Here is a 27,354-nt window from a genome sequence, read left to right as displayed (position 1 = left end):
GTAATGATACTGTCACCTATAGACATAGTGTCAGAATCAATCTATCACAGTCAGATGATTTTTCCTGTAACAATAAGGATACTGTGGCCTATAGACATAGTGTCAGAGTCAATCTATAACAGTCAGATGATTTATCCTGTAACAATAAGTCTACTGTGACCTATAGACATAGTGTCAGAGTCAATCTATCACAGTCAGATGATTTATCCTGTAACAAAAATGGTACTGTGGCCTATAGACGTGGTGTCAGAGTCAATCTATCACAGTCAGATGATTTACCCCGTAATAATAATGATACTTTGAGCTAAAGACATAGTTTCAGAGTCAATCTATCAAAGTCAGATGATTTTTCCTGTAACAATAAGGATACTGTGGGCTATAGACATAGTGTCAGAGTCAATCTATCACAGTGAGATTATTTATCCAGTAACAATAATAATGATACTGTTACCTATAGACATAGTGTCAGAATCAATCTATCACAGTCAGATGATTTATCTTGTACCAATAATGGTACTTTGGCCAATATACATAGTGTGAGAGTCAATCTATCACAGTCAGAAGATTTATCCTGTAACAATAATGATACTGTGACCTATATACATACTGTCAGAGTCAATATATCACAGTCAGATGATTTATCCTGTAACAATAGGGATACCGTGACCTATAGACATAGTGTCAGAGTCAATCTATCACAGTCAGATGATTTATCCTGTAACAATAAGTATACTGTGACCTATAGACATAGTGTCAGAGTCAATCTATCACAGTCAGATGATTTATCCTGTAACAAAAATAGTACTGTGGCCTTTAGACGTGGTGTCAGAGTCAATCTATCACAGTCAGATGATTTACCCCGTAATAATAATGATACTTTGACCTAAAGACATAGTTTCAGAGTCAATCTATCACAGTCAGATGATTTTTCCTGTAACAATAAGGATACTGTGGGCTATAGACATAGTGTCAGAGTCAATCTATCACAGTGAGATTATTTATCCCGTATCAAGAATGATACTGTGACCTATATACATGATGTCAGAGTCAATATATCACAGTCAGATGATTTATCCTGTAATAATAATGATACCTTGAACAACAGAAAAGGCGTCAGAGTAAATATATCACAGTCAGATGATTTATCCCGTACCACTAGTGGTACTGTGGCCAATAGACATAGTGTCAGAGTCAATCTATCACAGTCAGATGATATATCATGTAACAATAATGATACTGTGACATATAGACATGGTGTAAGAGTCAATCTCTCACAGTCATATGATTTATCATGTAACAATAATGATACTGTCACCTATAGACATGATGTCAGAGACAATCTATCACAGTCATACGATTTATCCTGTAACAATAATGATACTGTGACCTATAGACATAGTGTCAGAATCAATCTATCACAGTTCGATGATTTATCCTGTAACAATAATGATACCTTGACCAATAGAAATGGTGTCAGAGTAAATCTATCACAGTCAGATGATTTATCTTGTACCAATTATGGTACTTTGACCAATATACATAGTGTGAGAGTCAATCTATCACAGTCAAATGATTTATCATGTAACAATAATGATACTTTGACCTATAGACATACTGTCAGAGTCAATATATCACAGTCAGATGATTTATCCTGTAACAATAAGGATACTGTGACCTATAGACATAGTGTCAAAGTCAATCTATCACAGTCAGATGATTTATCCTGTAACAAAAATGGTACTGTGGCCTATAGACTTGGTGTCAGAGTCAATCTATCACAGTCAGATGATTTATCCCGTAATAATAATGATACTGTGACCTATAGACATGGTGTCAGAGTCAATCTATAACAGTCAGATGATTTATCCTGTAACAATAATGATACTGTGACCTATAGACATAGTGTCAGAATCAATCTATCACAGTCCGATGATTGATCCTGTAACAATAATGATACCTTGACCAATAGAAATGGTGTCAGAGTAAATCTATCACAGTCAGATGATTTATCCCGTAATAATAATGATACTGTGACCTATAGACATGGTGTCAGACTCAATCCATCACAGTCAGACTATTTATCCCGTAACAGTAATGCTACTGTGACCTATATACATGGTGTCAGAGTCAATCTATCACAGTCAGATGATTTATCCCGTAATAATAATGAAACTGTGACCTATAGACATGGTGTAAGAGTCAATCTATCACAGTCAGATGATTTATCCCGTATGAATAATGATACTGTGACCTATAGACATGGTGTCAGAGTCAATCTATCACAGTCAGATGATTTATTCTGTTAACAATAATGATACCTTGAACAAAAGAAAAGGCGTCAGAGTAAATATATCACAGCCAGATGATTTATCCTGTACCACTAGTGGTACTGTGGCCAATAGACATAGTGTCAGAGTCAATCTATCACAGTCAGATGAGATATCATGTAAAAATAATGATACTGTGACCTATAGACATGGTATCAGACTCAATGCATCACAGTCAGATTATTTATCCCGTAACAGTAATGATACTGTGACCTATATACATGGTGTCAGAGTCAATCTATCACAGTCAGATGATTTATCCTATAACAGTAATGATACCTTGACCAATAGAAATGGCGTCAGAGTAAATCTGTCACAGTCAGATGATTTATCCTGTACCACTAGTGGTACTGTGGCCAATAGACATAGTGTCAGAGTCAATCAATCACAGTCAGATGATTTATCCTGTAACGGTAATGATACTGTCACCTATAGACATGATGTCAGAGTCAATCTATCACAGTCAGACGATTTATCCTGTAACAATGATGATAATGTGACCCATAGACATAGTTGTCAGAATCAATCTATCACAGTCAGATGATTTATCCTGTAACAATAATAATTTTTTGACCTATAGACATAGTGTCAGAGTCAATCTATCGCAGTCAGATGATTTATCCTGTAACAAAAATGGCACTGTGGCCTATAGACGTGGTGTCAGAGTCAATCTATCACAGTCAGGTGATTTATCCTGTAGCAATAATGGTACTGTGGCCTATAGACATACTGTCAGAGTCAATTTATCACAGTCAGATGATTTATCCCGTAATAATAATGAAACTGTGACCTATAGACATGGTGTAAGAGTCAATCTATCACAGTCAGATGATTTATTCTGTTAACAATAATGATACCTTGACCAATAGAAATGGTGTCAGAGTCAATCTATCACAGTCAGATGATTTATCCCGTAATAATAATGATACTGTGACCTATAGACATGGTGTCAGACTCAATCCATCACAGTCAGATTATTTATACCGTAACAGTAATAATACTGTGACCTATACACATGGTGTCAGAGTCAATCTATCACAGTCAGATGATTTATCCTATAACAGTAATGATACTTTGACCAATAGAAATGGCGTCAGAGTAAATCTGTCACAGTCAGATGATTTATCCTGTACCACTAGTGGTACTGTGGCCAATAGACATAGTGTCAGAGTCAATCAATCACAGTCAGATGATTTATCCTGTAACGGTAATGATACTGTCACCTATAGACATGATGTCAGAGTCAATCTATCACAGTCAGACGATTTATCCTGTAACAATGATGATAATGTGACCCATAGACATAGTTGTCAGAATCAATCTATCACAGTCAGATGATTTATCCTGTAACAATAATGATTTTTTGACCTATAGACATAGTGTCAGAGTCAATCTATCGCAGTCAGATGATTTATCCTGTAACAAAAATGGCACTGTGGCCTATAGACGTGGTGTCAGAGTCAATCTATCACAGTCAGGTGATTTATCCTGTAGCAATAATGGTACTGTGGCCTATAGACATACTGTCAGAGTCAATTTATCACAGTCAGATGATTTATCCCGTAATAATAATGAAACTGTGACCTATAGACATGGTGTAAGAGTCAATCTATCACAGTCAGATGATTTATTCTGTTAACAATAATGATACCTTGACCAATAGAAATGGTGTCAGAGTCAATCTATCACATTCAGATGATTTATCCCGTAATAATAATGATACTGTGACCTATAGACATGGTGTCAGACTCAATCCATCACAGTCAGATTATTTATACCGTAACAGTAATAATACTGTGACCTATACACATGGTGTCAGAGTCAATCTATCACAGTCAGGTGATTTATCCTGTAGCAATAATGGTACTGTGGCCTATAGACGTGGTGTCAGAGTCAATCTATCACAGTCAGGTGATTTATCCTGTAGCAATAATGGTACTGTGGCCTATAGACATACTGTCAGAGTCAATTTATCACAGTCAGATAATTTATCATGTAATAATAATGAAACTGTGACCTATAGACAAGGTGTAAGAGTCAATCTATCACAGTCAGATGATTTATCCCGTATGAATAATGATACTGTGACCTATAGACATGGTGTCAGAGTCAATCTATCACAGTCAGATGATTTATTCTGTTAACAATAATGATACCTTGACCAATAGAAATGGCGTCAGAGTAAATCTTTCACAGTCAGATGATTTATCCTATAACAGTAATGATACCTTGACCAATAGAAATGGCATCAGAGTAAATCTGTCACAGTCAGATGATTTATCCTGTACCACTAGTGGTACTGTGGCCAATTGACATAGTGTCAGAGTCAATCCATCACAGTCAGATGATTTATCCTGTAACGGTAATGATACTGTCACCTATAGACATGATGTCAGAGTCAATCTATCACAGTCAGACGATTTATCCTGTAAAAATGATGATAATATGACCCATAGACATAGTTGTCAGAATCAATTCATCACAGTCAGATGATTTATCCTGTAACAATAATGATTCTTTGACCTATAGACATAGTGTCAGAGTCAATCTATCGCAGTCAGATGATTTATCCTGTAGCAAAAATGGCACTGTGGCTTATAGACGTGGTGTCAGAGACAATCTATCACAGTCAGATGATTTATCATATAATACTAATGATACTGTTACCTATAAACATAGTGTCAGAATCAATCTATCACAGTCCGATGATTTATTCTGTTTCAATAATGATACGTTGACCAATAGAAATGGTGTCAGAGTCAATCTATTACAGTCAGATGATTTATCCCGTAATAATAATGATACTGTGACCTATAGACATGGTGTCAGACTCAATCCATCACAGTCAGATTATTTATCCCGTAACAGTAATGCTACTGTGACCTATATACATGGTGTCAGAGTCAATCTATCACAGTCAGATGATTTATCCTATAACAGTAATGATACCTTGACCAATAGATATGGCGTCAGAGTAAATCTGTCACAGTCAGATGATTTATCCTGTACCACTAGTGGTACTGTGGCCAATAGACATAGTGTCAGAGTCAATCAATCACAGTCAGATGATTTATCCTGTAACGGTAATGATACTGTCACCTATAGACATGATGTCAGAGTCAATCTATCACAGTCAGACGATTTATCCTGTAACAATGATGATAATGTGACCCATAGACATAGTTGTCAGAATCAATCTATCACAGTCAGATGATTTATCCTGTAACAATAATGATACTTTGACCTATAGACATAGTGTCAGAGTCAATCTATCGCAGTCAGATGATTTATCCTGTAACAAAAATGGTACTGTGGCCTATAGACATGGTGTCATAGTCAATCCATCACAATCAGATGAATTATCCTGTAACAAAAATGGCACTGTGGCCTATAGACGTGGTGTCAGAGTCAATCTATCACAGTCAGGTGATTTATCCTGTAGCAATAATGGTACTGTGGCCTATAGACATAGTGTCAGAGTCAATTTATCACAGTCAGATGATTTATCCCGTAATAATAATGAAACTGTGACCTATAGACATGGTGTAAGAGTCAATCTATCACAGTCAGATGATTTATCCCGTATGAATAATGATACTGTGACCTATAGACATGGTGTCAGAGTCAATCTATCACAGTCAGATGATTTATTCTGTTAACAATAATGATACCTTGAACAAAAGAAAAGGCGTCAGAGTAAATATATCACAGCCAGATGATTTATCCTGTACCACTAGTGGTACTGTGGCCAATAGACATAGTGTCAGAGTCAATCTATCACAGTCAGATGAGATATCATGTAACAATAATGATACTGTGACCTATAGACATGGCGTCAGAGTCAATCTATCACAGTCATATGATTTATCATGTAACAATAATGATACTGTCGCCTAAAGACATGATGTCAGAGACAATCTATCACAGTCATATGATTTATCCTGTAACAATAATGATACTGTGACATATAGACATAGTGTCAGCATCAATCTATCACAGTCCGATGATTTATCCTGTAACAATAATGATACCTTGACCAATAGAAATGGTGTCAGAGTAAATCTATCACAGTCAGATGATTTATCTTGTACCAATAATGGTACTTTGGCCAATATACATAGTGTGAGAGTCAATCTATCACAGTCAGATGATTTATCCTGTAACAATAATGATACTGTGACCTATAGACATACTGTCAGAGTCAATATATCACAGTCAGATGATTTATCCTATAACAGTAATGATACCTTGACCAATAGAAATGGCGTCAGAGTAAATCTGTCACAGTCAGATGATTTATCCTGTACCACTAGTGGTACTGTGGCCAATAGACATAGTGTCAGAGTCAATCAATCACAGTCAGATGATTTATCCTGTAACGGTAATGATACTGTCACCTATAGACATGATGTCAGAGTCAATCTATCACAGTCAGACGATTTATCCTGTAACAATGATGATAATGTGACCCATAGACATAGTTGTCAGAATCAATCTATCACAGTCAGATGATTTATCCTGTAACAATAATGATACTTTGACCTATAGACAGAGTGTCAGAGTCAATCTATCGCAGTCAGATGATTTATCCTGTAACAAAAATGGTACTGTGGCCTATAGACATGGTGTCATAGTCAATCCATCACAATCAGATGATTTATTCTGTAACAAAAATGGCACTGTGGCCTATAGACGTGGTGTCAGAGTCAATCTATCACAGTCAGGTGATTTATCCTGTAGCAATAATGGTACTGTGGCCTATAGACATAGTGTCAGAGTCAATTTATCACAGTCAGATGATTTATCCCGTAATAATAATGAAACTGTGACCTATAGACATGGTGTAAGAGTCAATCTATCACAGTCAGATGATTTATCCCGTATGAATAATGATACTGTGACCTATAGACATGGTGTCAGAGTCAATCTATCACAGTCAGATGATTTATTCTGTTAACAATAATGATACCTTGAACAAAAGAAAAGGCGTCAGAGTAAATATATCACAGCCAGATGATTTATCCTGTACCACTAGTGGTACTGTGGCCAATAGACATAGTGTCAGAGTCAATCTATCACAGTCAGTTGAGATATCATGTAACAATAATGATACTGTGACCTATAGACATGGCGTCAGAGTCAATCTATCACAGTCGAATGATTTATCATGTAACAATAATGATACTGTCACCTAAAATCATGATGTCAGAGACAATCTATCACAGTCATATGATTTATCCTGTAACAATAATGATACTGTGACCCATAGACATAGTGTCAGAATCAATCTATCACAGTCCGATGATTTATCCTGTAACAATAATGATACCTTGACCAATAGAAATGGTGTCAGAGTAAATCTATCACAGTCAGATGATTTATCTTGTACCAATAATGTGCTTTGGCCAATATACATAGTGTGAGAGTCAATCTATCACAGTCAGATGATTTATCCTGTAACAATAATGATACTGTGACCTATAGATATACTGTCAGAGTCAATATATCACAGTCAGATCATTTATCCTGTAACAAAAAGGGTACTGTGACCTATAGACATACTGTCAGAGTCAATCTATCACAGTCAGATGATTTATCCTGTAACAAAAATGGCACTGTTGCCTATAGACTTGGTGTCAGAGTCAATCTATCACAGTCATATGATTTATCCTGTAACAATAATGATACTGTGACCAATAGAAATGGTGTCAGAGTAAATCTATCACAGTCAGATGATTTATCTTGTACCAATAATGGTACTTTGGCCAATATACATAGTGTGAGAGTCAATTTATCACAGTCAGATGATTTATCTTGTAACAATAATGATACTGTGACCTATAGACATACTGTCAGAGTCAATATATCACAGTCAGATGATTTATCCTGTAACAAAAAGGGTACTGTGACCTATAGACATACTGTCAGAGTCAATCTATCACAGTCAGATGATTTTTCCTGTAACAATAATGATACTGTGACCTATAGACATACTGTCAGAGTCAATATATCACAGTCAGATGATTTATCCTGTAACAAAAAGGGTACTGTGACCTATAGACATACTGTCAGAGTCAATCTATCACAGTCAGATGATTTATCCTGTAACAAAAATGGTACTGTGGCCTATAGACGTGGCGTCAGAGACAATCTATCACAGTCAGATGATTTATCATATAACACTAATGATACTGTTACCTATAGACATAGTGTCAGAATCAATCTATCACAGTCCGATGATTTATCCTGTTTCAATAATGATACCTTGACCAATAGAAATGGTGTCAGAGTCAATATATCACAGTCAGATGATTTATCCCGTAATAATAATGATACTGTGACCTAAAGAAATGGTGTCAGAGTCAATCTATCACAGTCAGATGATTTATCCTGTAACAATAATGATACTGTGACCTATAGACATAGTGTCAGAATCAATCTATCAGAGTCCGATGATTTATCCTGTAACAATAATGATACCTTGACCAATAGAAATGGTGTCAGAGTAAATCTATCACAGTCAGATGATTTATCTTGTACCAATAATGGTACTTTGGCCAATATACATAGTGTGAGAGCCAATCTATCACAGTCAGATGATTTATCCTGTAACAATAATGATACTGTGACCTATAGACATACTGTCAGAGTCAGTATATCACAGTAAGATGATTTATCCTGTAACAATAAGGATACCGTGACCTATAGACATAGTGTCAGAGTCAATCTATCACAGTCAGATGATTTATCCTGTAACAATAATGATACCTTGACCAAAAGAAATGGCGTCAGAGTAAATATATCACAGTCAGATGATTTATCCTGTACCACAAGTGGTACTGTGGCCAATATACATAGTGTCAGAGTCAATATATCACAGTCAGATGATATATCCTGTAACAATAATGATACTGTGACCTATAAACATGGTATCAGAGTTAATCTATCACAGTCAGATGATTTATCATGTAACAATAATGATACTGTCACCTACACACATGATGTCAGAGACAATCTATCACAGTCAGATGATTTATCATATAACATTAATGATACAGTGATCTATAGACATAGCGTCAGAATCAATCTATCACAGTCCGATGATTTATCCTGTAACAATAATGATACCTTGACCAATAGAAATGATGTCAGAGTCAATCTATCACAGTCAGATGATTTATCCCGTAATAATAATGATACTGTGACCTATAGACATGGTGTCAGAGTCATTCTATCACAGTCAGATGATTTATCCTATAAAAATAATGATACCTTGACCAAAAGAAATGGCGTCAGAGTAAATCTGTCACAGTCAGCTGATTTATCCTGTACCACTAGTGGTACTTTGGCCAATAGACATAGTGTCAGAGTCAATCTATCACAGTCAGATGATTTATCCTGTAACGATAATAATACTGTCACCTATAGACATGATGTCAGAGTCAATCTATCACAGTCAGACGATTTATCCTGTAACAATGATGATAATGTGACCCATAGACATAGTGTCAGAATCAATCTATCACAGTCAGATGATTTATCCTATAACAATAATGATACTTTGACCTATAGACATAGTGTCAGAGTCAATCTATCACAGTCAGATGATTTATCCTGTAACAAAAATGGTACTGTGGCCTATAGATATGGTGTCATAGTCAATCCATCACAATCAGATGATTTATCCAGTAGCAATAATGGTACTATGGCCTATAGACATAGTGTCAGAGTCAATTTATCACAGTCAGTTGATTTATCCCGTAATAATAATGAAACTGTGACCTATAGACATGGTGTAAGAGTCAATCTATCACAGTCAGGTGATTTATCCTGTAGCAATTATGGTACTGTGGCCTATAGACATAGTGTCAGAGTCAATTTATCACAGTCAGTTGATTTATCCCGTTATAATAATAAAACTGTGACCTATAGACATGGTGTAAGAGTCAATCTATCACAGTCCGATGATTTATTCCGTAACAATAAGGATACTGTGACCTATAGACATGGTGTCAGAGTCAATCTATCACAGTCTGATGATTTATCCTGTAACAATAATGATACCTTAAACAAAAGAAAAGGCGGCAGAGTAAATATATCACAGTCAGATGATTTATCCTGTACAACTAGTGGTACTGTGGCCAAAAGACATAGTGTCAGAGTCAATCTATCACAGTCAGATGATATATCATGTAACAATAATGATACTGTGACCTATAGACATGGCGTCAGAGTCAATCTATCACACTCATATGATTTATCCTGTAACAAAAATGATACTGTGACCTATAGACATAGTGTCAGAATCAATCTATCACAGTCCGATAATTTATCCTGTAACAATAATGAATGAATGAATGAATGAATGAATGAATCTTTATTTCCTCCATGTATATGAAGATTTTGCATACAAAAAGAAAACAAGCAATTATTTACACAATCAACAAAATATCATACATTATGAGATAAATACATATGAAAAAAAAGAACAAAAAAACACACACAAAAAACAACATATAAGTTAAACACACAATGCACAGATTCTAGTATAAACAGCAGAAACACAATGTTTTTCAATCAATGTCTATTCAAAATTCAAAATTAAACCTATTTTCAAATAAAACATGTCTGAATTTTTTAAACATGGGGTAAATATGTTTTGCTACGTAATACATCATTCTAGACCAAACTATAGGATCGAGATCGTATACAGTATTATCAACAGCTCCCAATAGTACTTCAAGAAGGTCATCATCGTCTAAATTGAAAATATCCACGGACTTTTGAATGGGAAGTTCATCCACAATTTTATAGAACATGACATTTCTTTCGGTTAGTAGAACATGACACTCCATTATTAGATGTTTAACGATATCAAAAGATTGTTTGTTACATAGAGTACATGTAGCTTTCTTAATGGCTGCCGATCCTAAAGCTACAAGTACTAACAGTTCGAGTTTTGTATCGGGATATAAAACTGTCAACCGAATTAGTCTATGTTCACAGAGGGTAGGATGAATTTTGGAATACCGTTTGAGTTCATTTCTATTTTCTAAATTACTTTTCCATTTGTTCTCTTCATAAATTTCAATAGACTGACGGACAATTTTCGACCAAAGCACTTTTTCTGGTATGTAATCCTCATTTACATAAGTTTCAAGGAAGGAAAATAGATCGTATTTAACAAGAGTTGTTATAAGATTATATGTTATAGAGTGTTCGGCATTTTCATCCAGTATAATTTGACTGATGCACATGTTGAACAGTTTTTTATGAGTTGTGCCAGATTTACTCCTACATAATCGCCCAAAGAATAAAAGTTTGAATTTGTCGATTACAGCTTCTAATGACCATAGACCAAGGTTACTTGTAGTTGAGTCCGTTGGTGAATATTTGTCCATGCATTGTATATACCGCGCAGCATATCGTTGTGTTCTTTCTAAAAGTTCTGTTTCAGAATTTGAGAGTTGTCCCCATACTTCGCAAGAGTACAATGCTGTAGGAAGAACAAATCGTTTCCATATCAACGTGTTTGTAATCGGTGTAAGGCCTTTTGGGTTTACTCCAGCACTATACAATGAGTGTAGATTTTTCTTTAATTTCTTCGCCGCCTTTTTTGTCCTTTCAAACGTTTTATTATTGTTAGTTATCAATGTACCAGCATAAATTGTATCAGTTTTACACGCTATTGTTGTATTTCCAAGCTTAATGTCAACATCTGTATTATTATTATTAAAAGTCAAGACACAACTTTTTGTTCCGTTATATTTAAGTCTCCATTTACACGCATAAGTTTGAACACAGTCGAGAAGACCTTGTAGACCTTTTGGCGAAGCACTTAGAAGGGTTGTGTCGTCCGCAAGAAGAATGGTAGGAATGTTCAAATAACCAATTCGTATTCCACAATTTGTCGTTATCAGCTGCAATATTAAGTCATTAATGTACAAAGAAAATAGCCAAGATGAGAGTACTCTCCCTTGCCCTACACCCTGCGAAATGGAGAAATTGTCACTAGTGAGTCCATTATATTGCACATGTGCACTAGCAGATTTGTAAGACATAAAAAGAATGTTCCATAGTTTACCAGTTACACCGATTTCTTTCAATTTCAGAAAAAGTCCGTCGTGCCAGATCTTATCAAATGCTTTCTCATTATCTAGAAAACCAACATAAAGTTTAGATTTACTTTTCAAAAACACGTTAATACATTCTTTGAGTGTGTATAAAGCGGGGATAGAACCATGTTCAGGAACAAATCCAAACTGTAAAGGATCAGGAAAAGTCTTGTCTAGTGCGGTAAGCATTTTATTTATTCGATGAAGGACTGTTTTGTCATGTAATTTTCCAAATACGGATGTTAGGACAATAGCTCTGTAACTGTTCGGATTACTCTTGTCTTTGTTATTTCCTTTATATAACGGAATAATTATGCCATGTCGATATAATAATGGTACATATTCGCATTTAAGTATAATATTAAAAATATAACAAATCCATTTCAACAAGGTATTACCACCGTATATTATATGTTCATTGCATACATAGTCCGGGCCTGGCGCCTTACCACATTTTAAAGTTTTAATTTGCTCATATATTTCATCATCAGTGTAGGGCACATCGAAAAAAGCATTAAACGGTTTTCTACTTTGACTGCTATATTCACGAATTTTTTCTGTGACATCCATATAAAAAGATTGATCAAAATTGTCATTTTCATTTTCATTAGGAGTATACAAGTCACTAAAATAGGTACTCCACAACTTGCAAATATCACCGTTGTTAGTAGCTGAATTTCCATCATAATTCAAACAAGTTGCAGGCGATTTTTGTTGTCTATGCTTTCGCACAACACGATAAAAGTGTCCTATGTCCATTTCGGCTGCTTTTTGCACATCAGCAAATTTTTCAGATTCCCATAATCTCTCTGCATTACGTTTGTGTTTTCGAAATTCTCTTTTCTTATCTTTATACTGATTATAAAAGATATTGTCATTGTTACGTACTTTTCCCGTTGACAGCCACGTTTTTCGAGCTTGTCGTTGCTCATTATGATAATAGTCTAAGCTGTTACTCTTCCAGTACGGTTTTAGATAGTGTCTAAATTTTCCAGTAGGAATACACGAATTTGCGGCGATATGTACAACATTTATAATATTTGAGTTTATATGTTCTATGTAATTTTCGTTTATTTCACATGAGTTCAATGGTAAAACTTCAAAGTTTAGTAATTTGTCTAATTCTGTTTGATAATATTTCTTCTCCCATTCATCACATTTCGACCACATTAGAACTTTACGATAAAGATGAAATTTATTTGATGTATTACATAGCAAATTCATATCTAAGATAATCAAAACAGGATAATGATCTGAAACATTAAATGGACAATCATTTCTAACTTCTAAATTTTTAAAGCCATTACAAAAGAATTCTGGAATGAAAATATAATCAATCATAGTTTTACGTGTCATGTCTTTAGACCTAAATGTAAAATCAGGGCCTTTACGACCGGACATTAATGGAACAGGAGATAAATTATTTTTTGTAATGAAGTCTATGACATTTTTTGATTTACTACTTAAACTTGTTACTGTAATATCAGTATTAAAGTCACCACCAATTACTGTTACACAATCAACTGACATTCTATCATAAATACTACATACAGTTTGAAAATATTGTAAATACTCTTCAGTTGAATGATTTGTTGATGGTAGTAAAGTACCTATGATACATAAACTTTCATAACCATGCTTGGATAATTTGACAGCACAAATTCTGTCATTATCGACAAATAAATTATGTGTCTTAAAACCAAGTTTTTTCCTTACAAGAATGGCTACTCCACCAGAGCCTCTGTTTGAATTTACTGAACAAGAGCTAAAACATGAAAATACTCGAAAATCATATGCTAACTCATATAAAAATGTAATATTATTTCTATTTAACCAGTGTTCAGTTACAATACATATATCAGAATCATTGAGCAAGTTTTCAAAATATGAGGTGCCATACATAGCGCCTCTCATATTCCATGTTGTTATTCGTAACAACATGAGTAACATAACAAAAATAATATATAACAGTTTGAACATGAATGTTATTGATGTTTGTTTTGTGGGATATAGTCTCGCCAGTACACGCCTTCTGGCCAGAAGAAGTCATCGTTTTCTACTGCAGCAAAGTCCCTCTCATTGATGTTAACACGAAGAGTATATGTCGCAATGTCTTTGTATTGTCGCTTTGTTAGTAGTTTTACAAAAGTTATATTAACCCCTTTACTTGACGCAAAATGTCTAATTGCAGTATCAACTAGTTCGAAAGGTTTATAATAATGATACTGTGACATATAGACATAGTGTCAGAATCAATCTATCACAGTCCGATGATTTATCCTGTAACAATAATGATACCTTGACCAATAGAAATGGTGTCAGAGTAAATCTATCACAGTCAAATGATTTATCTTGTACCAATAATGTGCTTTGGCCAATATACATAGTGTGAGAGTCAATCTATCACAGTCAGATGATTTATCCTGTAACAATAATGATACTGTGACCTATAGATATACTGTCAGAGTCAATATATCACAGTCAGATCATTTATCCTGTAACAAAAAGGGTACTGTGACCTATAGACATACTGTCAGAGTCAATCTATCACAGTCAGATGATTTATCCTGTTACAAAAATGGCACTGTTGCCTATAGACTTGGTGTCAGAGTCAATCTATCACAGTCATATGATTTATCCTGTAACAATAATGATACTGTGACCTATAGACATAGTGTCAGAATCAATCTATCACAGTCCGATGATTTATCCTGTAACAATAATGATACCTTGACCAATAGAAATGGTGTCAGAGTAAATCTATCACAGTCAGATGATTTATCTTGTACCAATAATGGTACTTTGGCCAATATACATAGTGTGAGAGTCAATTTATCACAGTCAGATGATTTATCTTGTAACAATAATGATACTGTGACCTATAGACATACTGTCAGAGTCAATATATCACAGTCAGATGATTTATCCTGTAACAAAAAGGGTACTGTGACCTATAGACATACTGTCAGAGTCAATCTATCACAGTCAGATGATTTTTCCTGTAACAATAATGATACTGTGACCTATAGACATACTGTCAGAGTCAATATATCACAGTCAGATGATTTATCCTGTAACAAAAAGGGTACTGTGACCTATAGACATACTGTCAGAGTCAATCTATCACAGTCAGATGATTTATCCTGTAACAAAAATGGTACTGTGGCCTATAGACGTGGCGTCAGAGACAATCTATCACAGTCAGATGATTTATCATATAACACTAATGATACTGTTACCTATAGACATAGTGTCAGAATCAATCTATCACAGTCCGATGATTTATCCTGTTTCAATAATGATACCTTGACCAATAGAAATGGTGTCAGAGTCAATATATCACAGTCAGATGATTTATCCCGTAATAATAATGATACTGTGACCTAAAGAAATGGTGTCAGAGTCAATCTATCACAGTCAGATGATTTATCCTGTAACAATAATGATACTGTGACCTATAGACATAGTGTCAGAATCAATCTATCAGAGTCCGATGATTTATCCTGTAACAATAATGATACCTTGACCAATAGAAATGGTGTCAGAGTAAATCTATCACAGTCAGATGATTTATCTTGTACCAATAATGGTACTTTGGCCAATATACATAGTGTGAGAGCCAATCTATCACAGTCAGATGATTTATCCTGTAACAATAATGATACTGTGACCTATAGACATACTGTCAGAGTCAGTATATCACAGTAAGATGATTTATCCTGTAACAATAAGGATACCGTGACCTATAGACATAGTGTCAGAGTCAATCTATCACAGTCAGATGATTTATCCTGTAACAATAATGATACCTTGACCAAAAGAAATGGCGTCAGAGTAAATATATCACAGTCAGATGATTTATCCTGTACCACAAGTGGTACTGTGGCCAATATACATAGTGTCAGAGTCAATATATCACAGTCAGATGATATATCCTGTAACAATAATGATACTGTGACCTATAAACATGGTATCAGAGTTAATCTATCACAGTCAGATGATTTATCATGTAACAATAATGATACTGTCACCTACACACATGATGTCAGAGACAATCTATCACAGTCAGATGATTTATCATATAACATTAATGATACAGTGATCTATAGACATAGCGTCAGAATCAATCTATCACAGTCCGATGATTTATCCTGTAACAATAATGATACCTTGACCAATAGAAATGATGTCAGAGTCAATCTATCACAGTCAGATGATTTATCCCGTAATAATAATGATACTGTGACCTATAGACATGGTGTCAGAGTCAATCTATCACAGTCAGATGATTTATCCTATAAAAATAATGATACCTTGACCAAAAGAAATGGCGTCAGAGTAAATCTGTCACAGTCAGCTGATTTATCCTGTACCACTAGTGGTACTTTGGCCAATAGACATAGTGTCAGAGTCAATCTATCACAGTCAGATGATTTATCCTGTAACGATAATAATACTGTCACCTATAGACATGATGTCAGAGTCAATCTATCACAGTCAGACGATTTATCCTGTAACAATGATGATAATGTGACCCATAGACATAGTGTCAGAATCAATCTATCACAGTCAGATGATTTATCCTATAACAATAATGATACTTTGACCTATAGACATAGTGTCAGAGTCAATCTATCACAGTCAGATGATTTATCCTGTAACAAAAATGGTACTGTGGCCTATAGATATGGTGTCATAGTCAATCCATCACAATCAGATGATTTATCCAGTAGCAATAATGGTACTATGGCCTATAGACATAGTGTCAGAGTCAATTTATCACAGTCAGTTGATTTATCCCGTAATAATAATGAAACTGTGACCTATAGACATGGTGTAAGAGTCAATCTATCACAGTCAGGTGATTTATCCTGTAGCAATAATGGTACTGTGGCCTATAGACATAGTGTCAGAGTCAATTTATCACAGTCAGTTGATTTATCCCGTTATAATAATAAAACTGTGACCTATAGACATGGTGTAAGAGTCAATCTATCACAGTCCGATGATTTATTCCGTAACAATAAGGATACTGTGACCTATAGACATGGTGTCAGAGTCAATCTATCACAGTCTGATGATTTATCCTGTAACAATAATGATACCTTAAACAAAAGAAAAGGCGGCAGAGTAAATATATCACAGTCAGATGATTTATCCTGTACAACTAGTGGTACTGTGGCCAAAAGACATAGTGTCAGAGTCAATCTATCACAGTCAGATGATATATCATGTAACAATAATGATACTGTGACCTATAGACATGGCGTCAGAGTCAATCTATCACACTCATATGATTTATCCTGTAACAAAAATGATACTGTGACCTATAGACATAGTGTCAGAATCAATCTATCACAGTCCGATAATTTATCCTGTAACAATAATGATACCTTGACCAATAGAAATGGTGTCAGAGTAAATCTATTACAGTCAGATGATTTATCTTGTACCAATAATGGTACTTTGGAAAATACACATAGTGTCAGAGTCAATCTATCACAGTCAGATGATTTATCCTGTAACAATAATGATACTGTGACCTATAGACATACTTTCAGAGTCAATCTATCACAGTCAGATGATTTATCCTGTAACAATAAGGATACTGTGACCTATAGACATAGTGTCAGAGTCAATCTATCAAAGTCAGATAACAAAAATGGTACTGTGACCTATAGACGTGGTGTCAGAGTCAATCTATCACAGTCAGATGATTTATCCCGTAATAATAATGATTCTGTGACCTATAGACATGGTGTCAGAATCAATCTATCACAGTCCGATGATTTATCCTGTAACAATAATGATACCTTGACCAATAGAAATGGTGTCAGAGTAAATCTATCACAGTCAGATGATTTATCCTGTAACAATAATGATACTGTCACCTACACACATGATGTCAGACACAATCTATCACAGTCAGATGATTTATCCTATAACACTAATGATACTGTGACCTATAGACATAGTGTCAGAAGCAATATATCACAGTCCGATGATTTGTCCTGTATTAATAATGATACTTTGACCAATAGAAATGGTGTCAGAGTCAATCTATCACAGTCAGCTGATTTATCCCGTAATAATAATGATACTGTGACCTATAGACATGGTGTCAGAGTCAATCTATCACAGTCAGATTATTAATCCCGTAACAATAATGATACTGTGACCTATATACCTGGTGTCAGAGTCAATCTATCACAGTCAGATGATTTATCCTATAACAATAATGATACCTTGACCAATACAAATGGCGTCAGAGTAAATCTGTCACAGTCAGATGATTTATCCTGTACCACTAGTGCTTCTGTGGCCAATAAACATAGTGTCAGAGTCAATCTATCACAGTCAGATGATTTATCTTGTAACGGTAATGATACTGTGACCTATAGACATGGTGTCAGGGTCAATCTATCACAGTCAGATGATTTATCCTGTAACGGTAATGATACTGTCACCTATAGACATGATGTCAGAGTCAATGTATCACAGTCAGACAATTTATCCTGTAACAATGATGATAATGTGACCCATAGACATAGTTTCAGAATCAATCTATCACAGTCAGATGATTTATCCTGTAACAATAATGATACTTTGACCTATAGACATAGTATCAGAGTCAATCTATCACAGTCAGATGATTTATCCTTTAACAAAAATGGTACTGTGGCCTATAGATATGGTGTCATAGTCAATCCATCACAATCAAATGATTTATTCTGTAACAAAAATGGCACTGTGGCCTATAGACGTGGTGTCATAGTCAATCTATCACAGTCAGGTGATTTATCCTGTAACAAAAATGGTACTGTGGCCTATAGATATGGTGTCATAGTCAATCCATCACAATCAGATGATTTATCCAGTAGCAATAATGGTACTATGGCCTATAGACATAGTGTCAGAGTCAATTTATCACAGTCAGTTGATTTATCCCGTAATAATAATGAAACTGTGACCTATAGACATGGTGTAAGAGTCAATCTATCACAGTCAGGTGATTTATCCTGTAGCAATAATGGTACTGTGGCCTATAGATATGGTGTCATAGTCAATCCATCACAATCAAATGATTTATTCTGTAACAAAAATGGCACTGTGGCCTATAGACGTGGTGTCATAGTCAATCTATCACAGTCAGATGATTTATCCTTTAACAAAAATGGTACTGTGGCCTATAGATATGGTGTCATAGTCAATCCATCACAATCAAATGATTTATTCTGTAACAAAAATGGCACTGTGGCCTATAGACGTGGTGTCATAGTCAATCTATCACAGTCAGATGATTTATCCTGTAACAAAAATGGTACTGTGGCCTATAGATATGGTGTCATAGTCAATCCATCACAATCAGATGATTTATCCAGTAGCAATAATGGTACTATGGCCTATAGACATAGTGTCAGAGTCAATTTATCACAGTCAGTTGATTTATCCCGTAATAATAATGAAACTGTGACCTATAGACATGGTGTAAGAGTCAATCTATCACAGTCAGGTGATTTATCCTGTAGCAATAATGGTACTGTGGCCTATAGACATAGTGTCAGAGTCAATTTATCACAGTCAGTTGATTTATCCCGTTATAATAATAAAACTGTGACCTATAGACATGGTGTAAGAGTCAATCTATCACAGTCCGATGATTTATTCCGTAACAATAAGGATACTGTGACCTATAGACATGGTGTCAGAGTCAATCTATCACAGTCTGATGATTTATCCTGTAACAATAATGATACCTTAAACAAAAGAAAAGGCGGCAGAGTAAATATATCACAGTCAGATGATTTATCCTGTACAACTAGTGGTACTGTGGCCAAAAGACATAGTGTCAGAGTCAATCTATCACAGTCAGATGATATATCATGTAACAATAATGATACTGTGACCTATAGACATGGCGTCAGAGTCAATCTATCACACTCATATGATTTATCCTGTAACAAAAATGATACTGTGACCTATAGACATAGTGTCAGAATCAATCTATCACAGTCCGATAATTTATCCTGTAACAATAATGATACCTTGACCAATAGAAATGGTGTCAGAGTAAATCTATTACAGTCAGATGATTTATCTTGTACCAATAATGGTACTTTGGAAAATACACATAGTGTCAGAGTCAATCTATCACAGTCAGATGATTTATCCTGTAACAATAATGATACTGTGACCTATAGACATACTTTCAGAGTCAATCTATCACAGTCAGATGATTTATCCTGTAACAATAAGGATACTGTGACCTATAGACATAGTGTCAGAGTCAATCTATCAAAGTCAGATAACAAAAATGGTACTGTGACCTATAGACGTGGTGTCAGAGTCAATCTATCACAGTCAGATGATTTATCCCGTAATAATAATGATTCTGTGACCTATAGACATGGTGTCAGAATCAATCTATCACAGTCCGATGATTTATCCTGTAACAATAATGATACCTTGACCAATAGAAATGGTGTCAGAGTAAATCTATCACAGTCAGATGATTTATCCTGTAACAATAATGATACTGTCACCTACACACATGATGTCAGACACAATCTATCACAGTCAGATGATTTATCCTATAACACTAATGATACTGTGACCTATAGACATAGTGTCAGAAGCAATATATCACAGTCCGATGATTTGTCCTGTATTAATAATGATACTTTGACCAATAGAAATGGTGTCAGAGTCAATCTATCACAGTCAGCTGATTTATCCCGTAATAATAATGATACTGTGACCTATAGACATGGTGTCAGAGTCAATCTATCACAGTCAGATTATTAATCCCGTAACAATAATGATACTGTGACCTATATACCTGGTGTCAGAGTCAATCTATCACAGTCAGATGATTTATCCTATAACAATAATGATACCTTGACCAATACAAATGGCGTCAGAGTAAATCTGTCACAGTCAGATGATTTATCCTGTACCACTAGTGCTTCTGTGGCCAATAAACATAGTGTCAGAGTCAATCTATCACAGTCAGATGATTTATCTTGTAACGGTAATGATACTGTGACCTATAGACATGGTGTCAGGGTCAATCTATCACAGTCAGATGATTTATCCTGTAACGGTAATGATACTGTCACCTATAGACATGATGTCAGAGTCAATGTATCACAGTCAGACAATTTATCCTGTAACAATGATGATAATGTGACCCATAGACATAGTTTCAGAATCAATCTATCACAGTCAGATGATTTATCCTGTAACAATAATGATACTTTGACCTATAGACATAGTATCAGAGTCAATCTATCACAGTCAGATGATTTATCCTTTAACAAAAATGGTACTGTGGCCTATAGATATGGTGTCATAGTCAATCCATCACAATCAAATGATTTATTCTGTAACAAAAATGGCACTGTGGCCTATAGACGTGGTGTCATAGTCAATCTATCACAGTCAGGTGATTTATCCTGTTGCAATAATGATACTGTGGCCTATAGACATAGTGTCAAAGTCAATTTATCACAGTCAGATGATTTATCCCGTAATAATAATGAAACTGTGACCTATAGACATGGTGTAAGAGTCAATCTATCACAGTCAGATGATTTATCCCGTAACAATAATGATACTGTGACCTATAGACATGGTGTCAGAGTCAATCTATCACAGTCAGATGATTTATCCTGTAACAATAATGATACCTTGACCAAAAGAAAAGGCGTCAGAGTAAGTATATCACAGTCAGATGATTTATCCTCTACCAATAGTGGTACTGTGGCCAATAGACATAGTGTCAGAGTCAATCTATCACAGTCAGATGATATATCCTGTAACAATAATGATACTGTGACCTATAGACATGGCGTCAGAGTCAATCTATCACAATCATATGATTTATCCTGTAACAATAATGATACTGTCACCTATAGACATGATGTCAGAGACAATCTATCACAGTCAGATGATTTATCCTGTAACAATAATGATACTGTGACCTATAGACATAGTGTCAGAATCAATCTATCACAGTCCGATGATTTATCCTGTAACAATAATGATACCTAGACCAATAAAAATGGTGGCAGAGTAAATCTATCACAGTCAGATGATTTATCTTGTACTAATAATGGTACTTTGGCCAATATACATAGTGCCAGAGTCAATGTATCACAGTCAGATGATTTATCCTGTAGCAATAATGATACTGTGACCTATAGACATACTGTCAGAAACAATCTAATACAGTCAAATGATTTATCCTGTATTAATAATGATACTGTGACCTAAAGACATAGTATCAGAATCAATTTATCACAGTCAGATGATTTACCCTGTAACAATAAGGATACTGTGACCTATAGACATAGTGTCAGAGTCAATCTATAACAGTCAGATGATTTATCTTGTAACAATAAGATACTTTGACCTATAGACATAGTGTCAGAAACCATCTATCACAGTCTGGTGATTTATCCTGTAGCAATAATGCTACTGTCGCCTATAGACATAGTGTCACAGTCAATTTATCACAGTCAGATGATTTATCCCGTATTAATAATGATACTGTGACCTATAAACATGGAGTAAGAGTCAATCTATCACAGTCAGATGATTTATCCCGTAACAATAATGATACTGTGACATATAGACATGGTGTCAGAATCAATCTATCACCGTCAGATTATTTATCCTGTAACAATAATGATACTTTGACCAATAGAAATGGAGTCAAAGTAAATCTATCACATTCAGATGATTTATCTTGTACCAATAATGGTAGTTTGGCCAATATACATAGTGTCAGAGTCAATCTATCACAGTCAGATGATTTATCCTGTAACAATAATGATACTGTGACCTATAGACATAGTGTCAGAATCAATCTATCACAGTCAGATGATTTATCCTGTAACAATAAGGATAATGTGACCTATAGACATAGTGTCAGAATCAATCTATCACAGTCAGATGATTTATCCTGTAACAATAAGGATACTGTGACCTATAGACATAGTGTCAGAGTCAATCTATAACAGTCAGATGATTTATCCTGTAACAAAAATGGTACTGTGGCCTATAGACATCGTGCCATAGTCAATCTATCACAGTCAGATGATTTATCCTGTAACAAAATGGTACTGTGACCTATAGACGTGGTGTCAGAGTCAATCTATCACTGTCAGTTGATTTATCCCGTAATAATAATGATACTGTGACCTATAGACATAGTATCAGAATCCATTTATCACAGTCAGATGATTTACCCTGTAACAATAAGGATACTGTGACCTATAGACATAGTGTCAGAGTCAATCTATCACAGTCAGATGATTTATCTTGTAACAATAAGATACTTTAACCTATAGACATAGTGTCAGAAACCATCTATCACAGTCCGATGATTTATCCTGTAACAATAATGATACCTTGACCAATAAAAATGGTGGCAGAGTAAATCTATCACAGTCAGATGATTTATCTTGTACCAATAATGGTACTTTGGCCAATATACATAGTGTCAGAGTCAATCTATCACAGTCAGATGATTTATCCTGTAGCAATAATGATACTGTCACCTATAGACATACTGTCAGAGTCAATCTAATACAGTCAAATGGGGCAATATGCGCAATTGTTTCTCCATAGGCCGTAATGGTAACGTTTTCTTCTGTTGCTCAGCCCATATCGTAAACTTGTATATGTATGATGGCTTGTTTCGAAGCTGAGACATTTTTACATATGTGGTTAAATTTTCGGGGTACGAAGTGTGATTCATTTTTCCGTAATTTAGCAAACCCCGAGAATCCTTTTGCGATGTGGCTCCTCATGGTAAAAAATCCCATTTTTAACACAATAAGTTCTTTGAAATTTTAATACTTTGAACACATTTAATAGCTCCATGGTTTTTACACATTTATTCTGTGTTCCCCTACTTTCTAAATTAACACTAATGGTTCAGCTCAGTCATTTGTTTATCATAGAAATGTGTCAAATATCACTACACAGAGATTTTTTGTTTACACGTGACTTTTGTGTTCCTCATTTCAAGGCGCATTAGGGGTATTGTCCCATATTGAAATCCATAGTTCTGATTTTTCCAAATATTTTTAGGTGATCTTCATCGGTATGACATTCTGAATAAATCTGTGTATTTTTGTCCATTTCTGAAAAAAAATAAAGTCGTTTCAGCACTATATGGCAATGACACTTTTATCGCTATATTCATTTATTTTTAATACAACGTGTATGTATAATTAATTTCTTCCAGTATACCTTTACTAGTCAAAACAAGGACAAAACTTCTGATGATAACCTTAAATTACAATATACAGACCCTGTTAAAGCATTCCATAACATTTTCCTGTGTCTTAAAGTGCATTTTGACAGAGAAATTATGCAAAAATGTAGATTTCATAAAAAAAAACCCACCAAAATAACTATTCTTACCAGTAGACATCTGGTATATAATACTATGAAAACCCCTCAAAACTACTGGGAAAGTCATTCTTATTATGTAATTAGAGTGCAATGAAGTGCAAATTTTCAAAACTTGTCCATTCACATAATTCTATTTGAGAAAAAAAGGCTTTCTACATGTATTTTAGTGAAAATCCTTTCTCAGTGAGAAATCCACATGAGGTATTATAGGAAACATTGTGACATCACACGTATTATGGCGTCATTAAATAACGACAGATCAAAATAGTGCTAAATAGAGTTTGCAGTGTTACATGAGAATCAGTTGCCGCAAGATTTAACTCGAAATGTTGAGTCGAAAAGATCAGTAACCAAGCCTTTTCATTTAATAGCAAGACCATAGCAACAGTTTTCATATAAGCATATTTATAACATACCAACTGTAATTTCATTTGCACAAATACCATAAATAAATAATTTAGAGCTTACCTAATAAATCAAAATGCTTACCAGTTATTCAGGACTTTTTAAAACCTTTTGTTTGCCATCTCATGTTTAATAGTAATGATATGTCTGGAACTGAAATAAGACAAATTTTTTTACTCAGGCTGTGTTATCATTTAATTTAAGTACATAAGTATTATCGAGAGAGAAAAATCTAATTCTTGAAAGTTTTATCACAAAGAAAGAAAAATGCCTCTCCCTTGTGGCTTAGCCACCTTCATTTAAACTGTTTATATTAGAAGCAATGGGTAGTAGCTAACTAGCTTAATACATGTAGTTGAATAGCAATGTTGTTTTCAAGAGGATTGGCCCTCCCCCTTTTTCACTGAGAAATGACAATATCTTGTGTTTGCTCGTGTGCATTAACAATAGTAATACATGATTTTCTTAATACATGTACAAGGTCTTTTTCTGTTTATTTGCATATGATATCTACTGACCAGGGTCAAATCATTGTATAAAAGCATGTGATGATGTATCTCACTTTACTCGTGTGAAGTGTGTTATCTCCCTTGATTATCAGCTATTCCTGCAGACCAGAGTGATAATTACATAACAAAGACTATATTGTGTCATGTTTACTTACAATTAATTCATATTACATGTAAGTTTTCCTGCCTTTTTCAATTGAATAAACAATTCCTTTCGGATCTCTCGGGGTAAACAAAGTTATGATTGTGCCTAAAAAAAGTGTTCAGCCCCGTGCCAGTAACGATTTTAAAAGCGAAAAATTCATTGAATTTTTGCTGTTCTTTATCAATAATATTTATCTTAAATCATTTATGATAACTAGTTATAAATAAAAAACTACTAACCATCATTTTCACAATTTTCTGTGGTGTACAAGGTGAAATTATCTTAAGATATCTCTGGATCTTGTCTTAGAAGATGGGGCAATATGCGCAATTGTTTCTCCATAGGCCGTAATGGTAACGTTTTCTTCTGTTGCTCAGCCCATATCGTAAACTTGTATATGTATGATGGCTTGTTTCGAAGCTGAGACATTTTTACATATGTGGTTAAATTTTCGGGGTACGAAGTGTGATTCATTTTTCCGTAATTTAGCAAACCCCGAGAATCCTTTTGCGATGTGGCTCCTCATGGTAAAAAATCCCATTTTTAACACAATAAGTTCTTTGAAATTTTAATACTTTGAACACATTTAATAGCTCCATGGTTTTTACACATTTATTCTGTGTTCCCCTACTTTCTAAATTAACACTAATGGTTCAGCTCAGTCATTTGTTTATCATAGAAATGTGTCAAATATCACTACACAGAGATTTTTTGTTTACACGTGACTTTTGTGTTCCTCATTTCAAGGCGCATTAGGGGTATTGTCCCAAATGATTTATCCTGTATTAATAATGATACTGTGACCTAAAGACATAGTATCAGAATCAATTTATCACAGTCAGATGATTTACCCTGTAACAATAAGGATACTGTGACCTATAGACATAGTGTCAGAGTCAATCTATAACAGTCAGATGATTTATCTTGTAACAATAAGATACTTTGACCTATAGACATAGTGTCAGAAACCATCTATCACAGTCTGGTGATTTATTCTGTAGCAATAATGCTACTGTCGCCTATAGACATAGTGTCACGGTCAATTTATCACAGTCAGATGATTTATCCCGTATTAATAATGATACTGTGACTTATAAACATGGAGTAAGAGTCAATCTATCACAGTCAGATGATTTATCCCGTAACAATAATGATACTGTGACATATAGACATGGTGTCAGAATCAATCTATCACCGTCAGATTATTTATCCTGTAACAATAATGATACTGTGACCTATAGACATAGTGTCAGAATCAATCTATCACAGTCAGATGATTTATCCTGTAACAATAAGGATACTGTGACCTATAGACATAGTGTCAGAATCAATCTATCACAGTCAGATGATTTATCCTGTAACAATAAGGATACTGTGACCTATAGACATAGTGTCAGAGTCAATCTATAACAGTCAGATGATTTATC

The 27,354-nt window shown here is 34.8% G+C and overlaps 1 long non-coding RNA gene across 1 annotated transcript; it reads right to left on the bottom strand.

Moving 5' to 3' along the window:
- Nucleotides 1–24,288: 24,288 nt before the first annotated feature.
- Nucleotides 24,289–26,691, bottom strand: LOC143079313 (uncharacterized). Its single transcript, XR_012979379.1, has 3 exons — nucleotides 26,167–26,691; nucleotides 25,358–25,426; nucleotides 24,289–24,594 (listed from the first exon to the last, which is right to left on the bottom strand). It is a non-coding gene; the product is annotated as an uncharacterized LOC143079313 (long non-coding RNA).
- Nucleotides 26,692–27,354: the final 663 nt, after the last annotated feature.

This window comes from Mytilus galloprovincialis, chromosome 6 (genome assembly GCF_965363235.1).
Source record: "Mytilus galloprovincialis chromosome 6, xbMytGall1.hap1.1, whole genome shotgun sequence".
NCBI lineage: Eukaryota > Metazoa > Mollusca > Bivalvia > Mytilida > Mytilidae > Mytilus > Mytilus galloprovincialis.
The sequence above is the reverse complement of the archived record's forward strand: the minus strand, read 5'-3'. Positions and strand labels throughout refer to the sequence as shown.